Here is a 7,899-nt window from a genome sequence, read left to right as displayed (position 1 = left end):
ATACACATGCCCAATAGGCATATGAAAAAATGCTCAATGTCACTAATGATCAGAGAAAAGTAAATTAACACCACAATGAGCTGTTAGATTCAGGGAGTACTGATATACTGGGGCTGCCAAAGAGTGTACCTATTAAAGGAACAGGGAGTACTGATATGGCCCGTGAGGCTGAGAACAAAGAAGGTCAGAGACCCTTATCAGAAGTTTATGTTTGAAATTTGCCACTAAGCTAAAACCAGCCCCTGTTGCTATGCCGGCCCCTGTTGCTATGCTGCGTGCGACCTCCCTAGCCAATAGCTAAACTGCCACATCTGCTTCTGTATTATGCTTGCTCACTTAGGATATATAAGGACCTGGCTGTAAGCGCCAGGCGCAGCTTCCGTTTGCAGCTCCTCGTGAGCACGGTGTCTCCGGACATCTTGGGAGTTCGTCCCTGCGCAGGTTAAACTGGCCAATAAAGTAACATCTTAACTCCTGAAAGTCTCCGACGTTTGTTCTCATACCCGGTGGATGCTACATGAGCTATCACATCTCATCTGCCAGAATGGCTTTCATTAACAAATCAACAAACAAGTGCTGGTGAGGATGTGAGGAAAAAGGAACCCTTGTGAACTGCTGGTGGGAATGCAGACACACACAGCCACTGTGGAAAGCAGTATGGAGTTCCCTCAAAATATTAAAAGTAGAACTGCCTTATGACCCAGCTATCCCACATCTAGAAATATATCTTAAAATCCCAAAACATTAATTAAAAAGAAGATATGCATTCCTATGTTTATTGCAACACTGTTTACAATAGTCAAGATCTAGAAACAGCTCAAGTGTCTGATGGTGGACAGGTGAATAAAAAGCCTTGCTACATATACAGAATGGAATACTACACACTCATGAAAAAGAAGGAAATCTTACCTTTGTGACAGCATGTGTGGACCTGGAGATTATTATGCTAAGTAAAACAAGCCAGGCAGAGAAAGTCAAATGTTATATGATCTCACTTATATGTGGAATCTAATGAACACAATAAAGTGAGAAACAAAATAAAAATAGAGGCAGAGTCAAAAGGAACAAATGGACAGCTGTCAGAAGAAAGAGAGATTAAGGGATGGGATCAAAGAAGGTGAAGGGATTAGCCAGAAAACACATATACACAAACATAAACAACAGGGTGGTTATAGCAAGAGGGAAAGGGAGGTAGAGGTAGGGAGTGGTTCAAAGAGGGCAAAATTTGAGTGAAAACACTTTGCATGGGACATGGTGGGCACTATGCAGCGTGTAGGTGTTATATTGAGTGGGACACTTGAAACATCTCAAAACAGTAAGTTAAAAAATAAATTAAAAAATAAATAAAAATATAATACAAATGTCATACAAAAAATATAATAAAAGTTGGATTATTATTTGAAAAAGACAATAAAGAAATTTATTCCTGTTTGTTATTATTTTGATGAAAATATAAATGGTATTCTTTTCTTAATTTCACTAATAGTTCATCAGTAATGTGTAAAATACAACAATTTTGTGTGTATTCATTTTTATCCTTTAACTTTACTGCATTGTTTTATTAGTTTTAATGGGTTTTTGGTGGAATCTTTAGGATTTCCTACATATTTCATTTTCAAACAGTGATTTTCTTACCTTGTCCTTTTCATTTTGGGTGTTTTTCACGTCTTATTTCTTTTTTTAAATCACATTGAAATAAGCAATACATAAATTTACATTGAAATAAGTGATATATAAATGATTTTATTCACCATAATAACAATAATATTTTCTATATTATTCTTAAACTGCAAACTATATTTTATGGGTTTCCAGGTTTTGCCTATAAATTTAGATGAGGTAGTAGATACAGTGATGGAAAAAAGATAAACTAAAACAGATAAATCAATTGTTTTTACCCATGGACTTTTATCCTGTCTTGACCATGAAACAGAAATTTTCAACATTTATCTGCAAAATGCAGGCTCAGTAAGGGAGTGTAAACAGCAACATATTTGGAACAACATGTTTTCCCTTTCACTCCTTAACTGTAATTTTTTTTTCCTTTTAGATTCTTGAACAAAAACAAAATGTACAGTGAAGTCCTTGTTTGGCAGCTCACATGTTTCTTTCACTGTCTGGTAATTCCCTTAACTATCCATTATAGATTTTAGATTTTTAACAGCATAATTAAAACTTCTGCAAAATTTTAATGTTGAGCTCTATTGTAACATTTTATAAAATATATTCTTGCTTCCCACACCTTCTCAAAATTTATTTATTTAAAGATCTTATAACTTGCCTGACCAGGCGGTGGTGCAGTGGACAGAGCATTGAACAGGGTTGTGGAGGACCCAGGTTCGAAACCCCGAGGTCGCCAGCTTGAGTGTGGGCTCATCTGATTTGAGCAAAGCTCACCAGCTTGAGCCCAAGGTCACTGGCTCGAGCAAGGGGTCACTTGGTCTGCTGTAGCCCCCCAGTCAAATCACATATGAGAAATCAATCAATAAACAATTAAGGAACTGCAACAAAGAATTGATGTTTCTCATCTCTCTCCCTTCCTGTTGTCTGTACCTCTCTCTGACTCTCTCAGTCTCTGCCCCCGAAAAAAAGAAGATCTTAAAATTGATACCTGATACTTGGATCCCAGTGATAATAGATATTCTGTCTAAAATGACTTAACTAAAATAATTCCAAAGTGCCATTAGCAGAAGTTATGCAGATGCATAACATGGCACTTTCCATGCTATATTCTGAAGGAACAGTTAGCTCTCCAAAGTTCAAACAGGGGCCATTAAACAGACAGATTATCGATGGTTAATGTACTCAATAGGAATCCTATAAGTCCAAATATTCAGTGATCAAGTTGCCCATATACACATTAAAGTATTTCCATAATATTTTTCAAATTTCTTACAGACTTTTTTTCAAATATCAAATATGAAAATTATCTTTAGGAAGCTCTGGTTTAGTTGTACAGAGTTTGACACATATGTACATCATTCAATCTAAATAATGTTTTATATCAAAATTTATGTTAAGCAAAGCTAAGTTGCTCGACCTTTGGTTTGACAAAGTGTTCCTAGGGTTTGTTTTAAGATGCTTTTGCCCATTTTCAAAACATTATTCTTAACCGTCATCTCAAGAAAAATACATAGAATCTTCAGTGATGCATAAACACTAAGAAAAGAATTTTTGCCTGGCAAGTTGAGGGCTTCATAAACAGTGGTGGAAGCTTTATATCTTTCCCTCTGTGTTTGCACTTGATTATCCAACAACAAAGTTCAGTTAAGAGCATGTCAGGATAAAGTTGCATTTTTACGTGTCAATATATTGTTCTTCTGATGTATTGAATTTGATCTTTCCCTTGACCGAGAATATTAGAGATAAACATTTGTGAGTTTTAATGTGCTCTTCTGAGAACATATCTTTTAGTTCCTAGTTCCTGAATAACATGTACCATTGTTGTAATACCTAGTGCTTCTTTACAGTAAATTTCAAAGGTCAGCTGAGATTTCAGACTATATTGTTGAAGTCTGTGGAACTTCCCAAGGAACTTCATTTGAATATCAAGCTTGCTCATCAAATGAGTGGCTTCGTCAAACCAAAATGCATGATAAATTCCAATATTTTTCATCACTTAATTTAGAGAACGCATCACTGCAGTCAAGCTACTGGCTGCAAAAAAGACATCAGAGGTTTGTTCCTTGGGATTTTTTCCAAAGGCTCTTGTAAAAGATAAACTTTTTAAAGAATGATAGTGGTAATAATAAAATCAAAATCTTTTATGACATTACAGAGTAAAAAAGCATAGCCAGCTATATAGTTATTCCACCTAATAGTAGTGTCACTATATCATCTAAACCAGGGGTAGTCAACCTTTTTATGCCTACCACTCACTTTTGTATCTCTGTTAGTAGTAAAATTTTCTAACCGCCCACTGGTTCCACAGTAATGGTGATTTATAAAGTAGGGAAGTAACTTTACTTTATAAAATTTATAAAGCAGAGTTACAGCAAATTAAAGCATATAATAATAATTACTTACCAAGTATTTTATGTTGGATTTTCGTTAAGTTTGGTAGGATAAATCTTTATAAAACAACTTACTATAGTTAAATCTATCTTTTTATTTATACTTTGGTTGCTCCACTACCACCCACATGAAAGCTGGAACTCCCACTAGTGGGCAGTAGAGACCAGGTTGATTACCACTAATCTAAACATAAAACAAATACTTATGGGAGGATCCACTAAATTTTCAAAAGCATCATGCCAGCATATCTACTGAGAATGACTAATGGTCTTTATTTATTTACCCCTTTCTTCATTCTTCTGAAAGAGTACAGAACTTACATTGTCAAGCTCTAAAATTTATGGTGATGGATGAAAAAAAGAAATAACTTCCACAGTTGTTCTTAATGCAACAGACACGCCAATAACAGGCATTAATTTTGCCAACCTCACATGTAAGACACAGGAACAGTAGAGTGTGTAGGTAGCTTGAGGACATTTCTCTAAAAGTCTAGAAACAAGCCCTGGCCAGTTGGCTCAGCAGTAGAGCATTGGCCTGTACTATGGAAGTCCTGGGTTCAATTCTTAGCCAAGGCACACAGGAGAAGCATCCATCTGCTTCTCCACCCCTCCCCCTCTCCTTCCTCTCTGTCTCTCTCTTCCCCTCCTGCAGCCAAGGCTTGATTGGAGCAAAGTTGGCCCGAGCACTGAGGACAGCTCCATGGCCTCTACCTCAGGTGCTAGAATGGTTCCAGCCACAACAAAGTGATGCCCCAGATGGGCAGAGCATCATCCCCTGGTGGGTATGCCGATGGATCCCAGTCGGGTGCATGCGGGAGTCTGTCTGACTGCCTCCCTGCTTCTAACTAAAATACAATCAATCAGTCAATAAATAAATAAATAAATAAATATCTAGCGACAATGACTTTCATTTTGGAAGAAAATTCTATAGACAAAATGTGACAGGTTTAATCCCCATACCTCACTGAAATTTCATAGCCAAAATTTCAGAATCAGTTTCTTAAGACAGGAGATGCACAATTTCTTCTCTCAGGTTCTAAGATTCTTTAACAAACCTCAACAATATGGACAGGTGTTTTCCCCCTGCTATTTCCACTGCATTGTCACTGATAGTGGAAAATAAGTGATAGTCTCCCACTTTCTTGAGGCTTTCTTCCAAAGAGTAGCTTTCACAATTTTTTAGCATCTGTTTACTATTTTTTTAACAGAAAAATGTTTTATTGCCTGTCGTTTCCAGGTACATTCTCTTCAGAATTTACCTGGCACTCCAGCAGTTCTTGAAAGTTATCAAGAGTAAAGAGACTTTATGAGACTTCATCAGCTTCATGTCCATCCATAGTTACGTTTTGTTTTCCCATAAGAATCAAAATTTCAGCCTAACCAGGTGGTGGCTCAGAGGATAGAGCGTCGGATTGGGAAGTGGAGAACCCAGGTTCGAGACACCAAGGTCGCCAGTTTGAACACGGGCTCATTTGTTTTGAGCAAACCTCATCAGGTTGGACCCAAGGTCGCTGGCTTGAGTAAGGGGTTACTCAGTCTGCTGAAGGCCCATGGTCAAGGCACATATGAGAGAGCAATCAATAAACAACTAAGGTGTCACAAGGAAGAATTGATGTTTCTCATCTCTCTTCCTTCCTGTCTGTCTGTCCCTCTCTCTGTCTCTGCCTCACACATATACACACAAAAAAAATCAAAATTTCAAATACAGATTTTATATATTCTTTGTTATCCTTTCTTTCAAATGTTAAAGGTTAAATGTCTTCATCCTGTTTTTCATCGCCTCCTTCAAAGTCACCTCATTAAATTTAATATTCTAAATAATTTTTAAAAAAGCTTATCCATCTACAACATAATATATATCCCTCTGAAGAACACATAGTATATTAATGGGATAGATTATATGCTAGGCCACAAAATAGTTTCAACAAGTTCAGGAAGGTAGAAATCATTGCTAGTATCTTTCCTTGACACAATAATATAAATCTAGAAATCAATTATAGAGGAATATTTTTAAAATTACAAGTATATGGATATTAAACAATAAATTGCTGAAAAACAAAGGCATCTTGTTTTTCATTACCTTTTTCTGTTTGATTGAGTCTAATATTGGAGCTTCTATTGAATTCCTCTGTTATTATATTCAAAAATAATATTTTAAATGATTTTTATTTTTCTTTGAAAACATTTTATTTATACATTGCTTTTTATAATTTCATTTCGTTTTCTGTTTGTGTTCTTGTGCTTTACTGAACTTTTTGTAAGTTATTCTTAATTTTTTGTCAGACTGTTCGGAGATCTCCATTCTTTAGGATCAGTTATTGGGATTATTGGTTTCTCTTGATAGATTCATGTTTACTTGATTCTCCTTGCATTGATATCTGTGCACTTGAATGAACAGTCCCTTGTTCCAGAGTTAAAGCCAGTGGTGGGATTCAAATAATTTAACAACCAGTTCTCTGCCTTAATGACCGATTTAAGTATAAAATGAAATAATATAGCAAAAAGTATTTTATTATTTCATGCATTTAATACTTAAATAAGAACAACAAAAAGGTACACAAAACTAGATTATGTTATAAGAAACAGTTTTAAAATATCAATGAAAAATATTAAATAATACTTGACAAAAAACAATAAAACTGTTATTTAAGATATTTCCAATGACAGTTTGTCACCCCCTAGTTGTTTGGCACTTTTTCTCTTTATGCAATATATTTGTTTATGGAAGTAACAATGCAAAGTAATTAAAATGTAGTATTTCATCAAAGGTATAATTAGTTTTATGAAATGAATAAATAAATATTAAAAGCATAGTTTCATCAATGTTTTTTTACTTATGGATGGAATGAACATTACTACAGGTGCTTAGAAAACACTGCGTGCACATGAACATTAAAAAAGAGTAAGGAATGTCAGTGTGTGATTTCCACATTGGGGAGCTATACAGGCACCCTCCTTAGAGAGAGCTCTGATGGCAAGTGCCATTTCAACAACCGGTTCACCGAACTCAACAAAAAATTAGGTATTGGTTCTGCCAAGCTAGTGCAAACTGGCTGAATCCCACTACTGGTTAAAACTTTGTTTTGCCAAGAAAAAACCTTAACCATTTACTTAACTTTAGTTGTCTAGATGGGGAAGTGTGTAGTATTTATAGGAAAGAGGGGTTTGCTTTATGAATCTCTAGTAGGGCTAAAACCTTTTCAATGCTCTTAAACTAGGAAATGTTGCTGTCTATACTCCAGAGTTGGTTGGGACTGCTGGCTGTGCTCCTTGTTCAAGGAGGGTAGCTTGGTGTATTTCCTGATTGGGTAGGGCTAATGGTTGTGCTCTACATTAAGGTTAAGGCCACTAACTGGACTCTGTCGTTACCTCTGCTCAAGTGAGATTCCAGGCTGTGTTCCCTGGAAATGTTGGGCCACTGGTTGGACTCTAAGACTGTACAAAGCTATTGGGTTGACTTTGCATTTTTTCTGGTTCAGTAGGGTCTCAAACTATGCTATGTTATTATTTAGCATCATAAACTGTACTTCTAAGTTGGGCAGGGTCACAGGTTGTGTTCTATTAGGCAAGGGTACTGGTTGCGCTTTGTTATAAGAGATGCCTCTAGGTGTAGCCTGCCTTTGGGTAGGACTACAGATTGTTTTTCATATTGTCTGGGTCACTTACCTGTCTCCCTCATTGGATGTAGCCACAGTCTATATTCCACACTTGGGTGGGGTGGCTGGTTGGACTGCTGGCCTAGATAAAGCCACAGGCTCTGTTTAGCAGTCAAGCAGGATCTTAGACTGAACGCTGCTGTGAGATGGGGCTATCAACTGGGCTACACAGCTACGAAATACCTTGTAATGTGGCCCATGACTACCCAGGATAACTTTCCTAGCTTCCT

General features: G+C 36.5%; 1 pseudogene; it reads right to left on the bottom strand.

Annotated features, from left to right (window-relative positions):
• Nucleotides 1–2,913: 2,913 nt before the first annotated feature.
• Nucleotides 2,914–7,692, bottom strand: LOC136386376 (52 kDa repressor of the inhibitor of the protein kinase-like; annotated as a pseudogene).
• Nucleotides 7,693–7,899: the final 207 nt, after the last annotated feature.

The sequence above is a fragment of the Saccopteryx leptura genome, chromosome X, assembly GCF_036850995.1.
Source record: "Saccopteryx leptura isolate mSacLep1 chromosome X, mSacLep1_pri_phased_curated, whole genome shotgun sequence".
NCBI classification, from domain to species: Eukaryota; Metazoa; Chordata; class Mammalia; order Chiroptera; family Emballonuridae; genus Saccopteryx; species Saccopteryx leptura.
This window is presented reverse-complemented; position numbering and strand designations above follow the sequence as displayed.